The sequence below is a fragment of the Elephantulus edwardii genome, unplaced genomic scaffold (assembly GCF_000299155.1).
Source record: "Elephantulus edwardii isolate Elephantulus edwardi_28Jun2011 unplaced genomic scaffold, EleEdw1.0 scaffold00097, whole genome shotgun sequence".
Taxonomy (NCBI): Eukaryota; Metazoa; Chordata; class Mammalia; order Macroscelidea; family Macroscelididae; genus Elephantulus; species Elephantulus edwardii.
Window position 1 is genome coordinate 11,514,399 of NW_006399847.1, and position 21,380 is coordinate 11,535,778.

The 21,380-nt window shown below is 40.3% G+C and overlaps 1 pseudogene; it reads right to left on the reverse strand.

Moving 5' to 3' along the window:
• Positions 1-47: 47 nt before the first annotated feature.
• Positions 48-737, reverse strand: LOC102861356 (annotated as a pseudogene).
• Positions 738-21,380: the final 20,643 nt, after the last annotated feature.

A 21,380-nucleotide genomic window follows, 5' to 3' on the forward strand; every position in this document is an offset into this window, starting at 1 on the left:
CATGGCTCTTTATTGGGGTGTGAAGAGGGTGGCCCCAGCCTCCAAGGCTAAGACAGAGAAGTAGGGGAGAAGCGCTGTCCCAGACTCAATACCAAATAGACCTTCTTGTGTTTCCGGGTCTCCTGGGTCCCCATTGCCTCCATCACCTCCTCCTCCAGTGTCTTTAGACGGGGCACATAGGTTCTTTCTAGAGCATCTTCCACTGAGGTGTCTTTGGGGCCATCAGTCCATGTTTCGGGGACGATGCCATCCGTTCTGGGAAATTCAGGTTTGGGGATAATTCTTCCTGATCTTGTGGAGATTCGTGCTCGCTCTCCTGCCTCAGTGAACCTCCATCCTATCTCAGTTGGTTTCCTGTCCGCAGGATCCACAAGCGTGACCTGGCGGTGAAGCAGAGGGGCTTCACTAGGAATCATGGTTCCTCGGTAATCCTCAGTCTTGCCAATGTAGCGGTAATGTGTGTTTAGCCCCTCTACAACAACCCAATTTCTCTGCCGGATAACTTGAACCACTTTGCCCTGCTTTCCAGAATCCTTTCCTTCTAGGACTTGCACCATGTCCCCACAGAACAGATGCCAGTCGTCGTCAGAGATAGGTTCTACGGCCACCCGACGCCACCTGGTCCCTGGAGGGTTCTTCTTCTTGTCTGCCAAGGAGCCCGGGCGGCTCATTCCATATCGGTAGTTAGAAGGCAGATTAACTTTGGATGCCATGGCCAGCAAGGCAGAGAGACGCATGGCTGGAGGTTGTCAGAAATCCTGTATTATCTAACTTAAGCCTCCGCTTCCAGCCGCGTCGCAGAGCCACAGCTTGTCGGGATTTTAGTCTTTTATAAATTAATTACATAGATCTGTGGGTCTATCATTTTGTATCCTTTTTCACTAAAATGTTTCCGTGTTACCAAATTTCTATAAACATTTTGGTAACAGTTCGAATATAATATAGGCAAAAAGTTATTTACAGACATATTTATATCCTTATTGAAACTTTTAAATGTCCAAATATGCTTGTTTATTCTTATCTATTAGAAATAACACTACAGTATATAAATTTCTAGCATAAAAATATATTTGGGTTGAGTTGTTGCTTTTGGATACAGCTCTACAGGTTGATTTACTAAATTAAAAGGAACAAAGGCCTCGATTTCCATGTTGATTTCCTAAAAGTACTGGTCAAACAGTCCACACTCAATAGCTGGAAATATTTACCTTACATGTGCCTTTGACGCATAATTCAGGAATCTAACAAAGGACCAAGGATTATGCTCTGACAACACAAACATCATTCTTATTTTTTAAAAAATTGTGATTTGAGTGAAAGTTTACAAGAGCAAATTCCTTTTTGGTTCAGTAGTTGATGCACAATTGTTTCCTGATACTGAGTAATGCAGTCGCCACACTATATCAGGGCTCTTCTCATTGCCTCCTTGTGTCTCTTATTTCTATTCACTCTGTTAGGACTGCTTTCATGATCTAGTGATAATCCCAAAGGCATATGGTTCAAATCCATCAGCAGCCCTACAGAAGAAGAATGGGCAATCTCCTTTTTTTACAATTTACTGCCTCTAAAAATCTGCTGGAGGGTGAGATATGGATTGCTTCCAACTCTGCATCACACAATAACAAATGTTTCCCTTGACGCTTTCTTGGTAATGAAATGCAATACTTGTAGCCTTTGGATTTCTGTAACAAGTGCTTAAAGTCCTCTTCATTTTTTACCACCAAGTTCGTGTCATCTGCTTAAAATGGGTTGTTGTTGAGTCTTCCTCCTCCAATCCTGATGACGTATTTTTCCTTATGTAAGCCAGCTTCATGAATTACTTGCACAGTATATTACTTGATATGAATAAGAGAACTGAACAATGACTGAAGATGACAGAAGAATTGATGCCTTTGAGTTGTGGTGTAAGAAAAGAGTATTGAACATACTGTGGACTGCTAAGAGAACAAACAGGTTTATTCTGGAGAGGGTGAAATCAGGTTGCTTTTTGGAGGCAAGGATTTTGAAGCTCTGTCTCACATACATAGTCATTATCCAGCTCTCTCTGATGCATAGCAAGTAATTGCAAAGACCATGGCCTGGATCACTTGCACCTTAGTCTCTAGACTGATGTTGTTGTATGGACTGCCAAGAGAACAAACAGGTGTGTCTTAAAAGGGGGTGAAACCAAGCTTCTCCTGGGAGGCTAGACTTTTAAAACTCTGTTTCACATACTTTGGGCACATGGACAGAAGGGCCCAGTTCTTGGAGAAGGACATTAAGCTTGGAAGGGTAGAGGGACAACACAGGAGAGGAAGACCTTGGATAAGATGTATTGACACAATAATTAAGGTAATGGAAGTAGGTGTGTCAGAGTCAGTGAGACTGGCTTAGAATAGTGCACATTTCAGGGCACATTACATGGGGTCATTGTGAGTTGCAGGAGATTCGATGAAAACAACTCACATACTTTGGGAATCTGGCCAGGAGGGACCAGTCTCTGAAGAAGTATATCATGCTTGAAAGAGTGGAGCAACAGTGATAGAGGAAGACCTCAGATGAGATGGAATGGCACAGTAAACTGGGATCATGGGGGTAGGTGTATCAGAGACAGTGAGACTGGCTCAGGATAGAGCAGAATTCAGAGCTATTGTACAATGGTCTCTATGAGTCGCAGGCAATGCGATGACACATAACAACAACAATAGAAATTGAATAAGCATGAAAAGGAAATACAACCCTGATGCACACCTTTCCTGATTTTAAAACATTCAGAATCCTCTTGTCCTATTTGGACAAATACTTGTTTGTTTTTCATGAGCATGATTAAGTGTTCTTGAATTCTCATTCTTCTCAATGTTAGCCATTTGTTACAATGATATTTCTCATTCTGAATCCAGCTTGAATTTCTGGAAGTTCCCTGTCAGTTTATTGTACTTGTCATTCTTTTCATAATCTTGACCTAGATTTCATGTGATATTCTGATATTGTTCAATCATTTCCACACTCAGCTAGCTCAGCTAGATCTCCTTTTCTTTTCCTTTTTTTTAATGGGAATAAATATGAATCTCTCACAGTCAATTGGCGAGTAGCTGTCTTCCAAATATAGCTGTCATCAAATGTCTTCTCTTGGCATAGACTTGTGAGCATATCCAAGGCTACCTCTGCTTGTTGAAATATATCAATTGGCATTCCATCCATTCCTGGGGCTTTAATTTTTGACCATTCCTTCAATTCAGGTTGGACTTCTTCCTTCAGTAACATTAGTTCTTGATCATATGCTACTCCTTGAAATGGTTCTGTCGACTAATTCTTCCTGATATAATAACTCTATATTCCTTCCATCTTCTTTTGATGTTCCCTGCATAGTTTAATATTTTACTCATAGAATCTTTCACTACTTCAACTCAAGGCTTGACTTTGTTCTTCAGTTCTTTCAGTTTGAGAAATGTCAAATGTCTTCACTTTGTTCTGTCTTCTTGAACTGTTTGAAATCTGTTCTTTTGCTTCAACATTTCTTACTTTTGGCATCTCTTCATTTTAGTGCAAGTTTCAGATATTCAGAATCTTCTGACATTCATTTTTGTCTTGTCGAGTCTGGAGATGTAGCTCACTGGTGGAGCACGGTGGCTCACGTGCCGTGGCTTTCTGGTTCGTGGTTCATTTTTGTCTTGTCTTTTTTTCCTGTTGTTGCAATAACTTTTTTTTCCTTTTCTTGAATAACATCCTTAATGTTATCCCACAACTCTGGTCTTTCATCATCAGTGTTCAATGCATCTATTCTCGACATGGTTTTCAAATTCTTCCAAAGATTTCATTATACTTGAATGCACAATCAACATCTGTGGTAGTAATGTTGTTGTTGTTGTTATGTACCATCGAGTTGCCAGCAACTCATAGTGACCCTATGTACAACAGCATTAAAACCTGCTCTATCCTGTACCAATCTCACTGTCTCCCACACACCATTACCCGAGTCCCTGAATCAATCCATTTCATACAGGGTCTTCCTCTCCTGCACTGTCCCTCCATCCTACCAAGCATGATGTCCATCTCCAATGACCAGTCCCTCCTTGCAACACATCCAAAGTATGTCAGATGAAGCTTCAGAATCCTTGCCTCCAAGGAGCAGCTTGGTTTAACCCTCTCCAAGATGAACTTGTTTGTTTTCTTAGCAGTCCATGGTATATTCAATACTCATCTCCAACATCACAGCTCAAAGGCATTAGTTCTCCTTCTAACCTCTCTAGTCATTGTCCAGCTCTCTGATATATAGCAAGTGATTGTGAAGATCATGGCCTGTATCAGGTGCACCTTAATCTCCAGAGTGACAGCATTGCTATTCAATACTTTGGAGAAGTCCCTAATAGCAGACTTTCCCATCACAATACATCTTTTAATTTCCTGGCTGCTGGTGCCAAAAGTGTTGACTGTGGAGCCAAGCAAACTCAAGCTGTTAACAATCTCAATCTCTTCACCATCCATTCTGATGCTGCCATTTGGTCCAGTGGTGAGAATCTTTGTCTTCTTGATATTGAGCCTCGATCTATATTGAAGGCTACAGTCCTTGATCTTCTGCAGCAAGCGCTTCAGGTCCTCCTCAGTTTCAGCAAGCAGAGTTGTGTCATCTGTATAATGCAGATTGTTGATGTACCTTTCTCCAATCCTGATGCCACATTTCTCCTCACACAGCCCAGCCTCTCAGATAATCTGTTCTGCATATAGGTTGAAAAGGTATGGAGACAGGCCACATACCTAGCGTTCACCCTTCTCAATTTTGAACTGTGCAGTATTTCCTTGTTCTGTTCTGACGACTGCCTCTTGGTCCAAGTATAGGTTTCACCTTAGCAGACTCAGCCACACTTTGTAGTGATCTACACAGTCAAATGCCTTTGCATAATCAATGAAACACAGATAGACATTCCTCTGGTACTCCCTGCTTTTTAGCCAAGACCCATCTAACATTAGCTACAATATCCATAGTACCAGGACCCCTTCTAAACCAAGCCGGAACTTCTGGAAGTTCTCTGTTTATGTACTGTTCCAGTCACTTTTAGATAATCTTCAGCAGAATCTTGTTTGCATGTGATATCAATGATATGATTCAATCATTTGCACACTCTGTTGGATCACCTTTCTTTGGAATGGGAACAAATATAGATCTCTTCCAGTCAGTTCGCCAAGTGGTTGTCCTCCAGATTTCTTGACACAACTTGGTGAGCACATCTAGGGCACCATCTGTTAATTTAAATACATCAATTGGTATTCCATCAATTCCTGGGGTCTTGTTTTTTGCCAATTCCTTCAAAGCAGCTTGAGCTTCTTCCTTCATCACCATAGTCTCTTGCTCATATGTTGTTTCATTAAATTCTTCTGTGTCTACCAATTCCTTTTGGTACAGTGACTCTGTATGCTCTTTCCATCTTCTCAATACTTTCTAATTAATTTCATATTCTGCCCACAGCGTCCTTAAGCATAGCAACTCAAAGTCTGAATTTGTTCATCAGTTCCTTGAGCTTAAGAAATGCTGGGTGAGTCCGCCTCTTTTGATTGTCTGACTCACGCTCCTTGCACATTTCATTGTAGTATTTTACTTTGTCTTCCCATGCTACCTTTTGAAATCTTCTGTCCAGCTCTTTAACATCTTGAATTCTTCCCTCTACTTTGGCATCTTGAAGGTCTAGTGCAATATTCAGAGTCTCTTCAGACACCCATTTTGGTCTTTTCTTCCTCCTCTGTCTTTTGCACTCTTCTTGGATGATACTCTTGATATCCTCCCACAACTCATCTGGGTTTTGCTCATTGGTGCTCAAGGTCTCACACCTGTTCCTGAGATGGTTCTGAAATTCAGGTGGGATAGACTCAAGGTAATATTTTGGTTACCTTGGATTTGATTTAATTTTACTTTGCTTTAGCTTGACCTTGCATATGAGTAGTTGGTGGTCTGTTCCACAATCAGCTCCTGGCCTAGTTTTCACATATGATATTGAGCTTCTCATGTGGTTCTTTCCACAGATGTAATCAATCTGATTCCTATGCACGCTATCAGGTGAACTCTATGTGTATAACCTGAGTTTGTGTTTCTTATAGAACATATTTAAAATGAATAAGTCATTGATTGTGCAAAATTCAATCATTCTATCTCCAGCTTCATTTCTGTCACAGAGTCCTTGTTTTCCCCTACTGGTCCTTCTTCTCTGTTCCCAACTTTTGCATTCCAGTCACCCATTATTTTTGATGCATCTTGATTGCATGTCCAATTGATCTCTGACTGTAAAAGTTGGTAGAAATCTTCTATTTCCTCTTCTTTGGCTCTGGTTGTTGGTGCACATTTCTGAATGATAGTGGTATTCACTGGACTTCCTTGTATGTGTATAAATACTATCCTATCGCTCACAATATTGTATTTAAAGACATATCTAGAAATTATTTTTTTCACTATGAAAGCAACCCCATTTTTCTTCACCTTTTCATCTCTGGAGTAATAGATCATATTATCATCTGACTCAAAATGCCCTATGCCGGTCCATCTTATCTTGCCAGTTCCTAGTATGTCAATATTTATGTGTTCCATTTCTTCCTTAACAATATCTGATTTTCCTACATTCATGGTTCTCAAATTCCATGTCCCAGTCACTAGTGTCTGCTTACAATTGTTCCTCTTCCTTTGTATTTCCATACCTGAAAGTTCCGCCTCAATTGCCCTAATTGTTAGTCTACATGTGTAATAGGATTTTCAGAGGCCTGCTATTTTGGAAGTGGATGCCCAATCTTTTTTCCTAGTTTGTCTTAATCTGAATGCTCAGATTTAGAGAAGTATCTGACAGACTAGCATTTTAGAGGGGGGTAGCAGATGAAAGATATTTCCTCAATTGTGGAATTAACCAATAGTTTCAGTGTTTTCCTCGTCTTGTTTTCCGCAAGTGTCTTGACCCACTTATTTCTCTACTCCACCATCCACCAGCATTCCCTTCCACTCCAACCCATTCCCTTCAATACCTATCTCCCATTGTTCAGCCCTTGATCTGATAGCTTATATCTCAAACTTTATGGGTGTCTGTGATTCCAAACACTTCAGCTACTGACAATTATTTATGCTGTGGACAGTGTCTCTTGAGTTTAGGGGTAATGTTTCCCAAGCAAGGATGATGTGTCTTGTAGATCTAGTGCCTAGATTGTTTTCCTCACCTAAGGGCAGCAGGCCCTCTGTTCCCAACAATTTCCGGCTCCACCTTGACCTTCCAGGCCTCTGGGAAGTTCCCGCCTTCTGGCCCCTCCCTTCCCTTCTGAAATTTCTATTCTGCCCCAGATTCTGCCTTCTGTGTGTGCCCCACGCAGTGGTAATAGGAAAAAATAAAAGACATGTTGCACTGGGAAAATCTGCTGTGAAGGACGCTTCCAAAGTGCTAGAGAGCAATAATGTCAGTTTAAGTTTTGCCCTGCCCAAGCCATGGTATTTTTACTCGCTTCCTCTAAATCTGAAGATTGAACAATGAATAAGGATCACAAAATAAGAATCAATGTCTTTGAATTACGGTATTGCATTTGAATTATGCTATTGTATATTATTGTATTGAATATGCTACAGACTGCCAGGAATCCAAACAAGCATGTATTGGGGGAAGTGTAACCAGAATGTTCCTTAGAGGCAAGGATGGAAATTTTGTCTCACATATTTTGAGCATATTGTCAAAAAGTCCTTACAAAAAGACACCATGTTGGGAAATGTAGACAGCCAGAGAAGAAGAGCAAGACCCTCAGCAAAAAGGTTTGACACAGTGACTCTAACAATGATTTGAGAATGGTGCAGATCAGAAGGATAGCATGAGGTAAGGCAAGGTTCAGATCTGTTGTCCATAGAGTCACTATGAGTTGTAATTGATTCAACAGCATACAGTAGCAACAAAAACATTGGGTTGACTGTTAAGTCACAAGAATGATCTCACATCTAGATTAGTAGTACTACAGTCTTGGGTGTTCCATATGTCTCTATTTTATGGCTAGAACTAAAAACTGCTGTCAAGTAGGAACCAAATCATAGCTGACCCTTGGGCATGTTTTTGGAAGTATGTAAATTCCATGCCTAGAGATTGTCTATTTTTCTCTCATGGAGTCACTGGTGGATTCAAACCTACAGAGATATTGCCTTCAGTGTATCAGCACAGCTGCCTACAGACTACACCACCAGAGTAGACTTCTAGTAGTTATAGTTATGGGTTTTTTTATGATTTTTAATTTTATTGATGTTTTTTCCCAACTTTATTCAGCACAGGTACATTCACATTCCCAGAAATCCAGCAGGCAGGGCCTGAGTGCTTAAATAGTTTTGGGCCTGCAGGTAACAGGCCCTCAGGCCTAGAAAACAACACTTATATAGTAGATTTAGAGGACACATCACCCTCTCTTGGGAAACTATTCCCTTGTGACAGTAGCATGCTGCAAATTGAAGAGAAGAGGCACTAAAGCCACAAGAAGTCAGTCCTGGAGCAGAAATTTAAGGCAAAGAACTTTTCCTCAGTACCGTCTGAGATAGGAATCCTTTCCTAATACTAGCACCTGGTATTTGGATTTAGAGGCTCAGGACTGAAGGTAGACTTATCAACAATCTGTGTTAGGCAGATGACACAACCCTGTTTGCTGAAACTGAGGAGGACCTGAAGCACTTGCTGTAGAAGGTCAGAATTGCAGCCTTCAATATGGATTGAAGCTCAACATCAAGAAAACAAAATTCGGAGCTCTGGTGGCCTAGTGGCAAGAAGCTATACTGCAATCCCAGAGATATTCAGTTTGAATTCACCAGCTGCTTTGCCGGAGAAGGGAGGCAATCTCCTCCTGTACCTGTCAAATCTGATTTGATGGTACAGGCACACAAAATATATTAAAATTTTTTAAAAAACTTTTTAAAAAAGAAAACGAAATTCTCACCACTGGGCCAATTGGCAGCATCATGATAGATGGTGAAGAGACTGAGGTTGTTGACAGCTTTGGTTTGCTTGACTCTACAATCAACACTCTTGGTACCAGCTGCCAGGAAATTGAAAGACTAATTGCATTGAGAAAGTCTGCTGTCAGAGACCTCTCCAAGGTACTGAGGAGCAACAATGTTAGTCTGGAGACTAAGGTGCACCTGATACAGGCCATGGTCTTTGCCATTATTTGTTATGCTTCAGAGAGACAGACTAGGGATGATAGAAGGAGAATTTGTGTCTTTGAGCTTCTGTGCTGGAGAAGAATATTGAATATTGAATGGACTGCTAGGAGAACAAACAAGTTCATCCTGGAGAGATGAAGCCAGGCTGCTCCTTGGAGGCAAAGATTCTGAGGCTTCATCTGACATACTTTGGACACGTTGGAAGGAGAGACCAGTCCTTGGAGAGGGCTGTCATGCTTGGGAGGGTGGAGGGATGGCACAGGAGAGGAAGACCCTCTTTGAGATGGATTGATTCTGTAACTGGAGTAATGGGGATAGGCATGTCAGAGACAGTGAGATTATTGTTGGTGTTGTTGGTATGTGCCGTCGAGTCGCTTGCAACTCATAGCGACCCTATGTACAACAGCCCTAAACTCCGCTCTGTGCCAATCACACTGTCTCTGATACTCCCATCCCAGTTATCCCAGTTACTGAATCAATCCACCTCAGAGAGGGCCTTCCTCTCCTGCGCTGTCCCTCCACCCTCCCAAGCATGATGTCCCTCTCTAAGGACCGGTCTCTCCTCACAACATGTCGAGAGTATGTTAGACGGAGACTCAGAACCCTTGCCTCCAAGGAGCCAACCGGTTTAACCCTTTCCAAGACAAATCTGTTTGTTTTCCTAGCAGTCCATGGTATTCTCAATACTCTTCTCCAGCACCACAGCTCAAAGGCATCAATTCTCCTTCTAGCCTCCTTGGTCATTGTCCAACTCTCTGATGCATAACAAGTGATTGCGAAGACCATAGCCTGTATCAGACGCACTTTAGTCTCCAGAGAGACACCATTGCTCTTCAGTACTTTGGAGAGGTCCCTAACAGCAGACTTTCCCATGGCAATGTGCCTTTTAATTTCAGGGCTTCTGGTGCCAAGACTGTTGACTATAGAGCCAAGCAAACTAAAGCTGTGTACAATCTCAATCTCTTCACCATCCATCCTGATGCTACCAATTGGTCCAGTGGTGAGAATCTTTGTCTTCTTGACATTGAGCCTCAATCCATATTATAGGCCACAGTCTGAAGCAGGCCCTTCAGGTCCTCTTCAGTTTCAGCAAGCAGGGTTGTGTCATCCGCATAACGCAGGTTGTTGATAAATCGTCCACCAATCTTGACTCCACATTTCTCCTCATAGAGCCCAGCCTCCCGGATAATCTGTTCTGCATATAGGTTGAAGAGGTATGGAGATAGGATGCATCCCTGGCGTACACCCTTCCCAATTTTGAACCATGCAGTGTTCCCTTGCTCTGTTCTCACGACTGCCTCCTGGTCCAAGTATAAGTTTCGCATTAGAATGATCAAGTGTTCTGGGATTCCCATTCTTCTCAGAGTCAGCCATAGTTTGTTATGATCTACACAGTCAAATGCCTTTGCATAGTCAATGAAACACAGATAGACATTCCTCTGGTATTCCCTGCTTTCAGCCAAGATCCATCTAACATCAGCTACAATATAAAGCAGGGTTTAGGGCTGTTGTACATAGGGTCATTCGTTATGAGTTGCAAGCATCTCCATGGCACATAACAACATCAAATGCAAGAGATACTGGCCACAACATAAAAAACTGGCAGCAGTGCAAAGTGTTCAGAGTCACAGAAGCCCAGAAAGCTTGAGACCTAAGCCATCATATCAAGGGCTGGATAGAGGGAGAGAGGTGTTGAATGGCATAGGTGGGTGTAGAAGAAGATGCTGGTGGAGCAGGGAAAAGAGTGCATCAAGACATATGTCCCAGTAGTGGAGAGCAATACTAAATCTATTGGTTGCTTCTGCTCCTTTCTGTAAAATGTTTGTCTTTCAGATATTGTTCTAAATCTGAGCATTTGAATTAAGACAGACTAGGAAGAAGGATTGGCCATCACTTCTGAAATAGCAGGCCTTTGAAAACACTATGTACAATAGAGCACACTTGGGCTAGCATATATGGTAACTGAGGCTGTTTCCTCAAATATGGAAACTCAAATGAGGAGGAATAGTTGTAAGCAGACACTAGTGACTGGAACGTGCAATGTGAGAAGCATGAATGTAGGAAAAATAGACATTGTTAAGAAAGAAATGCAATGCATAAAAATTGACATTCTAGGTATTGCCAAAATGAGATGGACTGGCATGGGACATTTTTAATCAGTCAGTCACAGGGTCTACTATGGCAGAGATGAAATAGTGAGGAAAAATGGGGTTGCTTTTAATAGTTAAAAAAACTTATTTCTAGATCCATCTTGAAACACAATGTTGTGAGTGACAGGATAATACCCATATGCATACAAGGAAGTCCAGTAAATACCACTATAATTCAAATAAATACACCAACATCTAGAGCCAAAAATGAGGAAATAGAAGATTTCTACCAACTTTTGCAGTCAAAAATTGATTGAACATGCAATCAAGAGGCATTAAAAATAGTGGGTGATTAGAATGCAAAAGTTGGGGAAAAAAGAAGAAGAATCAGTAGTTGGAAAACATGGACTTGGTGATGGAAATGATGCTGGAGATAGAATGATAGAATTCTGTAAAATCAATGATTTATTCATTACAAAGGCTTTTTATAAAAAAAAAAAAACATAAACACAGGCTATATACATGGATTTGACCTGATGGTATGCACAGGCAGCCGATTTATTACATCTGTGGAAAGAATCACTGGAGAAGCTCAATATCAGCTGTGAAAACAAGGCCAGGTGCTGATTGTAAAGCGGGCTACCAACTACTCATATGCAAGTTCCAGCTGAAGCTAAAGAAAATTAAATTAAATCCACAGCAACAAAAATTTGATCTTGAGTCTCTCTCACTCAAATATCAAAACCATTTCAGGAACAGCTTTGAGACATTGAACACTAATGAACAAAGACCAGATGAGCTGTGAGAGGATATAAAAAATATCATCCATGAAGAATGCAAAAGGTATTCAAGCACTGAGAAGCCAAAGCAAAGGGAAGAAATCAAGAAATTAAGGAGCTGAACAGAAGATTCCAAAGGGCAATTCAGGAAGACAAAGTATCATAATGAAATATTCAAAGAGCTGGAATCAGAAAATTAAAAGGGTCAAACTCACTCAGCATTTCTTAACCTGAAGGAACTGAATAACAAATTTAAGTCTCAAATTGCAATACTTACGAAAGTTTTGGGTAGAATATTAAATGATCCAGAAAGGATTAAAATATGGAAGGAATAGAGAGAGTCATTGTACCAAAAGGAATTGACTGACACAGAAGAATTTAATAAAACAACATATGAGCAAGAGCCTGTGGTGATAAAGGAAGAAGTTCAAGCTGCTCTGACAGAATTGGCAAAAAGCAAGGCACCAGGAATTGACGGTATACCAATTGACGTATTTCAACAAACAGACACTGCCCTTGATGTGCTCACCAAGTTGTGCCAAGAAACCTGGAGGACAACCACCTGGCCAACTGAGTGGAAGAGATCCATATTTGTTCCTATTCCAAAGAAAGATGAAATGACAGATTGCGGAAATTATTGAACAATATTAATCTCACATGCAAGCAAGGTTCTGCTGAAAATTTCCCCAAAATGACTGGAACAGTAGTATATCAACAGAGAACTGCCAGATGTACAGCCTGGGTTTAGAAAAACCAGTGGTATTAGGGATATTATAACTACTGCTAGATGGAGCTTGGCTGAAAGCAGGGTGTACCAAAGGGAATGTCTATCTGTGTTTCATTGACTATGTAAAGGCATTTGACTGTATCGATCAGAACAAACTGTGGCTAATTCTGAGGGGAATGGGAATCCCAGAACACTTGATTGTGCTTATATGAAACTTGGAGCCAGAGACAGTCATCAGAACAGAGCAAGGAAACTACATTGTTCAAAAACAGGAAGGGTGTACAACAAGGATGTATCCTATCTCCATGCCTTTTAAATCTATATGGAAAACAGATTATCCAGAAGGCAGGACTCTATGAGGAGGCATGTGGTATCAAGATTAGAGAAAGAATCATCAACAATCTCTGTTATGCAGATGACACAACTCTTCTTGCTGAAACTGAGGAGGACCTGAAACACTTGCTGTAGAAGGTCAAACACTGTAGTCTTCAATATGGATTGAAGCTCAACATCAAGAAAACAAAGATCCTTACAATCAAGAAAACAAAGATTCTCAGCTAATTGGCAGCATCATGATGGTGGAGAAATTAACAGCTTTAGTTTGGCTCCACAGTCAACCACAGAAACCACAAAATCAAAAGATGAATTGCATTGGGAAAGCCTGCTGTCAAGGACATCTCAAGAGTACTGAAGTAAAACAATGTCAGTATAGAGACAAAAGTGCGTCTGATGCAGGCCATAGTTTCCAGAATTACTTGTTTTGCATCAGAAAGCCGCACAATGACTAGGGATGATTGAAGGAGAATTGATGCCTTTGATCTGTGCTGCCAGAGAAAAGTATTGAATATACAATGGATGGCTAAGAGAACAAACAGGTCTGTACTGGAGAGGGTGAAACCAGACTGCTCCTTGGAGGCAAGGATTCTGAAGCTTTGTCTGACATACTTTGGACATGTTTCAAGGAGGGACCAGTCCTTGGAGAGGGGCGTCATGCTTGGGAGTGTGGAGGGACAGCATGAGAGAAGAAGACCCTTGATGAGAAAGAATGATTCAGTAACTGGCGTAATGGGGGAAGATGTGTTAGAGACAATAAAATTGGCACAGCATAGAGAAGTATAGTGTTGTTGTACATAGGGTTGGCTTCAAATTACAAGCAACTTGATGGCACATAACAACAACAATATCATAGACCTTGTACTAGTTTTCAGAGTGGTCAGAGCTGAGCATCTTCTAGTTCTTCTGGTTTCAGGGTCATGAAAATAAATGTTTCTGTGGTCTTTTATTTTCTCACCCCCTTTATTGTGTATGGGAAAGACTGATAGCTGTACCTTGATAACTACTTCCAAGTGTTTAAGACTCATGTAACTACTCACCAGAGCAGAATGTAGAGAATTCTCTGTGGACTGTGTTAATGCCAATTGATCATGATGGTTCTGACCTTCTAGATCCAACTACTCATTCCCTGAAATGTTTGGTTTTAGTTCAGTTTTCACAATTTCCCCCATTTGCTCTTGTATATATATGGATCTATTTACAATAAAAACAAATACATATACAAAAAATATCTTCTACCAGATCAATATGGCTGTGGGTATAATCTTGTTTCCCTGTGTGTACCTGTTCATCTTGCCTGTCTGCCTGTGTATTTCAAATTCACAACCGTTGAGTTGATTCCAACCCATCACAATCCTCCACTGAGTTTTTGAGGCTATAAACCTTTTTTCAAAGAAAATTTTTCTTTTGTACTGATTGACTTAAAAAGTTTATATACATTGGTTTTCACACCAAATCTTTACCATTCCTTTCCCCACCCCTCCTTCCACTCATCAAATTGTGCAATTCTATGATTATACTCCCACAACCCATTTTCACCCCTCTGCTCCTACCCTTCCTCCTTAGATCCTCATACATGTTTTACTCCTGACCTATTCCTACAAGAATGGTCTTATACAGTATTTGTCCTTATGGGACTGAGTTAGTTCCCTTGGCATGATGCTCTCCTGTCCCTTCCATGTTGGGTAGTAGTTTTCAAAATCATTATTTCTACATGCTGCATAGTACTCCATTGTGTGAATGTACCATAATTTCTCAATCCATTTGATTGTGCTTGACCATTTGGACTGTGTCCATGTTCTTTTTTAAAAAATATTTTTATTGATTTTCATGTAATAATACCTTTACAGTATGTTTCATTTATATACATTGTTTCATACAATCTTTCATTTGCATTGTGTTCCATACAATCATTCATATGATTTACATTATTTTTATGTATTTTATTAACAAAATTGAAGGAAATTAGAAAGATCTGGTGTGAAAAACAATATTCTTCACCAACATCCTAATTCAAAGGGATTAATTTTTGTTCAGTCTTCCTCACTCATTATAGAGCTTTTATATGCATATAAGGATATGCATATAAGGCAACTGAAAATTCTATGGGTTTTGATTTCATAGGCATTGGGTCGACTACATTTATGGAAAGAATCACTGGAGAAGTTCAGTATAAGCAGTCAATACCAGGACCTTGCTAACTGTTGCATGGACCATCAATTACTCATGTGCAATTTCAAATTGAAATTGAAAAAAATGAAAATTCTACAAGAACCAAAACACCAACTTGAGTCTTTCCAACTTGAATTTTAAAATCATCTTAAGACGATTTTGGTCACCATGACAAAGTGATTAAGCTGAGGGATAAAATTAAGGATATCATCCAAGAAGAGAGCAAGAGGTCATTACAAAGACAAAGGAGAAAGAAAAAAAAAATGTATGCCATAAGAAACTATGACAATTTCATTACAGTATGAGAAGTCAAAAAAGAGAAGAGTTGGGCAGAAGATGTCTAAGGGCAACTTGAGAAGACAAAGGAAAGACATAGTTTACACAGACCATCCTCTCTATAACCTGGGCAATCTACCCTAGAGATATTGCCCTGTCTGCTTCCTCCTCCTCCTCCTCCTCCTTCTTCTTCTTTTCCTCTGTCTCCTTCTCCTCCTTCTCTTCCTCCTTCTCCTCCTTCTTCATTATCTTAGTTTATTTACAAAATCCAAATATATTCTTTTCCAGACCAGATTCTTACAATTTTCCTCACCTCTCCACCCATCAAATTGTACAACCCCATGATTAATCTCCCCTCCTCCACATGTTCTCATCCCTCTGATTTCCCCTCCCCAACTTGGATCCTCATATTCATTCTACTATAATGATTTTATACAATATTTGTCCTTGTGGGACTGAGTTTGTTCACTCAGCATAATGCCCTCCAGTCCCTCCCAAGTTAGGAAGTAATTTACAAAATCATTGTTCCTGCATGCTGCATAGTATTCCACAGTGTAAATGTGCCATAATTCATTTGACCAAGTATTTGCACTACTGGAAATATACCCTACTTAAACCATAACTGCCACCCAAACAGATACATGCACACCCATGTTTATTGCTGCATTGTTCACCATAGCAAAGAGATGGAAGAAACCCAAGTACTCATCAACAAATGAATGGTTAGAGAAGCTGTGTTATATTCACACAGTGGAATACTACACAGCACTGAAAAACAAGGAGCTCATAAAATATTATACAAAATGGCTGACCCTGGAAAACATTAGGCTGAGTGAAATATCTCAATCACAAAAGAATAAATACTGCATAATGCCACTGTTACAAAACAAGATTGACACAGGGGCTGGGGGAAAACTAATAAAAGAGAAGATAAACAATGAACACTGTATTAAAATAGATGAGGGAAAGAGCTATCTAAAGGAAATATATGATTAGGTATTATTTGCATGACAATAGTCCAGAATAAGAGATGCATAGCAATGTGGACTGTGGGGTGTGAAGAGGGAGGAAATTTACAACAATGAAAGAATCTTTTAAGAGAGAAAAGTAAACTGAATGGAAATCCAAGTTTTCTGTAAACTTTTGCTAAAAGTTTAAAACAGGAGAAAGTTGAGGATGTCTCCCTCTGCAAAAATCAACACTGGAAGATCTACGAGGATTCTACTCTGTCCTGTAGACTTGTTAACTGGAATTGATTCAAGAACAGTGAATTTGGCCTGGCTCAGTAAATGCTTCAAGTCTTCTTTCCTTTTAGCTAGCTTAATGAGTTTCTATCTAATCTTGAGGATGTGTTCATCCTTATCTGGCTCAGTTTATTTGCTCCACATACATATTGGGCAAGTATTCTTTCTAATACTACACACATAATTCTTGGCTTTAAGTCATACAATTTTCTTTGTCACAACCACTGTCCCGTTCTTTATACACAGACTCTATATAAGCAGCGTCATTGTTCTAGAATTCTCATAATCCACACAATTGATTGCCTTGCATAGTTACATTGGCCATGGTTGAAAATTTTTTGCTTTCAGTCAAGATCCATCTAATGTTAGCAATGACAGCCCTCAATGCACATTAGTCATCTTCAGCAAAAGTTTATTTGCAATTGGTATTAATAATATTGTTTGACAATTTCTATATTCTGTTATTGAATGTGGATTTTCACATTTCTCTTGTAGTTATTTTTAGTGTATCCTAAAATTCTTCTAGCATTTGTGTTATTGCCCTTCAATATGTTCAAATACATAATATTCTTCTCCATCTCATTTTCTTAGGATACTCTTCTTGTGCCTTCTAGGCTGTTCTACATCCTACTTCCTAGTGTCAGGCCATCTTGGCATCCTTTGATTCAAATGTTATTTGAATCTTTGCTATTCTGAATCTTGAGGTGCTAGACTCTTGGCATGTGTGCCTTACAGGTTTTCTTTGAGTCTGAGTTAGATTTAATACAGTCAATTTTGTGTGTTTTTGGTAAATGTGTTGGAATAAAGCAAGTGTAAAAACAACTACTTGCCATAGGCTAGGCACAGACAAGAATGCCCTTCAGGAGGAGAATGTGGGTCAAAAGAGAAGCAGGCAGAGTCAAGGCATATTTGAGGAGAAAAAGTGTTAGAACTCACAGATAAATTTGTAATAAGAGGAATCAGATTAAATTTCTTGTTTCTAATGTGCCCTTTTTGGTGGGCAGCATGATGGTGGAGAATAGTTTGAAAGTAATCTACAGGAGCTGCTTCTACAGAAGCTGTTGGCTGGGATCTGGTGAGTGGTAGGGTGAAATGTTGGTTCGCTAAGGGAAGTAAGGAGATATGATAAAGCCTCCTATTTAAATTACCCATTAAGGCCATCAAGCCTGTGGCCTTCAAGCCTAGTTTAAATTGTTTTTTTTTCAAACGTTCTTCTAAGTAGTATAACACTGGTCTGTGCATTGCTGTACAGAGGTAACTCGTGCTTGCTGTGATGCTGAATGCTGTGACACTGATGTGCCAAATGTGCCATGGTCGACAGTGTTTGGTGGAGCTTCCGAATAAAAACAAGTTTGGAAACAAGGGTAGCATCCACTTCCGAAATAGCTTGCCTCCGGAAACTCTATGAACAGTGCTCAGGTTTTTTGTTCATAGGGACACTATGAGTCGTCTATGACTGGAGGACACTTAACAACAACAATGTAAATAGTGGAATAATGGTGTCATTTACATTGGAAAAGCTGGATATTAGGAAGCTGGGTTTAGAGAGAAAATAGATTTAAAATGTTAGCTTTGAAACCTCCAGCCTGCCTGTCTGTTATAGCTGGCTGTGCTATAAGCTGAGTGTCAAATGCCATTATGTCCAATACCGATAAGGTCACCCATGTGGGCAGATTTCAGATGTGCCTCCAGACTTTCTAGAGACGAGAAAGAAAGTGATATGGTGATCTACTTCTAAAAATTAGCCAACAGAGACAGGAATCAGAACATAAAAGTATACTGTATAGTGCTAGCCAATGAGCCTCCTGAGTTGGAAGACAATACCCAGTGGCTGAATGGACTTGAGCATACTACCAATCATGAATAGCATGGGCCAGGCTTCTGCTTCTGCTTAGTTATACATGAGGTTGCCACAAACTGGAGCCAACTTGACAGCAACTAACAACTAATTTACCATTTTCCAGACAAATATAACTGAGGTTCTCCAAGAATTCCAAATGGATGTAACTCTGAACCCTGTGGGTTTCCCCTCCTGTGAAATGAATAGCTCTTTTAACCTCATCAGTCTTCAACCCAAGAATTTGCTCCAGTGCAGTGTGTCTTTTCCTTTTGAAACTGAGGAGGACCTCATGCACTTGCTGCGAAGGGTCAAGGACTGCAGCCTTCAGTATGGACTGAGGCTCAATGTCAAGAAGACAAAGATTCTCACCACTGGACCAATTGGCAGCGTCAGGATGGATGACGAAGAGATTGAGATTGTTCACAGCTTCAGTTTGCTCGGCTCCACAGTCAACACTCTCGGCACCAGCAGTCAGGAAATAAAAAAGTGTATCGTGATGGGAAAGTCTGCTGTTAGGGACCTCTCTAAAGTACTCAGGAGCAACAGTGTCTCTCTGGAGACTAAGGTGCGCCTGATACAGGCCATGGTATTTGCAATCGCTTGTTATGCATCAGAGAGTTGGACAATGACTAGGGAGGACAGAAGGAGAGTGGATGCTTTTGAGCTGTGGTGCTGGAGAAGAGTACTGAATGTACCGTGGACTGCCAGGAAAACAAACAGATTCATCTTGGAGAAGATTAAACCAAGCTACTCCTTGGAGGCAAGGATTCTGGGGCTTCGTCTGACATACTTTGGACATGTTGCCAGGAGGGACGGGTCCTTGGAGAGGGACATCATGCTTGGGAGGGTGGAGGGACGGCGCAGGAGGGGAAGACCCTCTATGAGACGGATTGACTCGGTGACTGGGGTAATCGGGATGGGTGTGTCAGAGACAGTGCGGTTGGCACAGGATAGAGCAGGGTTTAGGGCTGTTGTGCCGCTATGAGTCGCAAACGACTTGACGGCACATAATAACAACACCATACCCAGAGTATAGTCCAGAAGCTAGACATTTCCATTGCAGAAGAGAGATCGAGGCGATAGACACACAGTGGAAAGAGAGCTGCATGAACATAATATTAAATGAACAGGGATTTGGGTGATTGGGAAGAAAATATAGAATGGAAAAGAAAGATTATCAGAACCACCCAGGATTGACTTTAAGACCCTCAAGATTATGTGATTAATGGGTAGATGAGAAAAATATTGATAATTTCAGTTCTTTTAACAATTTCTTCAAGAAGCTGGACAGAATAATTGCATTTTCCCTATAGATGAGGAATGAGACCACAGCTACCCAAGGAAAACAAGTCTGGTCAACCACTACATTCCTCCATTTGTGAGGGCTGTGACCCATTAACTGGAGAAGATAATTCTTGAAAGACCCTTTCTATTAAACCCCTTTTAAATAAAGACAGAATAGATAAAAACTCTAAAGATAGAATAGAAAATATTTTTACAAAAATCTATAATTCTATAATAGGCACTAGCTAGGGACTAGTTTGTCTGCTTTCAATGAAATGTGGAAACATGAATAAAAGTGGTAAAGCTAAATAAGGGTGTCAGGGACCTCTGGTAGGTGTGCTGTCCAACAACGGCACCTTTATGGTGGTTTGAATCCTCTAGTGGCTCCTTGGCAGAAAGATGGGCAATCTCCTTTCGTGTGATTTACAGCCTTTAAAAGCATGCTGGAGGGTCAGCTAAGAGGTGGTTCTGGCTCAACAGCAGTAAGTGAGGGAGATAGATTCAAATTAAGTAATTCATATAGTAAACAAAAAGATTCTCAACACTGAGCCAATTGGCAACATCATGATGGATGGAGAAGAGATTGAAGTTGTTAACAGTTATAGCTTGCTCAGCTCCAAAATCAACACTCTTGGCACCAGCAGTCAGAAAATCAAAAGATGAGTTGCATTGGGGAAGTCTGCTTTTAGGGACCTCTCCAGAATGATGAGGAACAATGATGTCAGTTAGGAGGCTAAGGTGTGCCTGATTCTTTGCAATTACTTGCTAGGCATCAGAGAGCTGGACAATGACTAAGGATGATATGAGAATTGATGCTTTTGAGTTGTGATGCTGGAGAAAAGTCTTGAACATACCATGGAACATCAAGAAAACAAATAGGTCTGCCTTGGAGGGAGTGAAACCAATTCTCCTTGGAAGCTAGGATTTTAAAGCTCTTTCTCACATACTTGGGCATGTGACCAAGAGGGACTGACCATTGGAGAAGGATATCATGCTCAAAAATGTAGAGGGACAGTGCAGGAGAGGAAGACCCTGGATGAAATGGATTGATACTGCAACTAGGGCAAAGGGGATAGGTGTCTGGGAGTCAGTGAGACTGGCTTCAGGACAGGACAGGCTTCAGATCTGTTGTATATAAAATGCTATGAGCAGCAGGTGACTCAATGGCACATAACAAACCACAACAAACAATTTAATGTCATTTTAAAAAGTAAACTTGGAAAGCTTCTGTGGCATCTTTCTTTTTCTTATCAAGATAAGTATATTTTCTCCCTCATTGGGTATTAGAATAATTTTCAGCTTTTTTTTGCTTCTAAATTTACTTCTAATTCAGTTGATTAAAACTAAATTTTTAGGCTACAATACAATTAAAAAGCGTGTGGTACTTGCTCACACATTTGCATCTCAAATAATTTCCAAAGCTGCTAAAGAAATTAAAATGAACAAGATAATTTCATTTTTCAGATTACATGTTGGAAAAACACAGCTCAATAGCTTATAGCTCA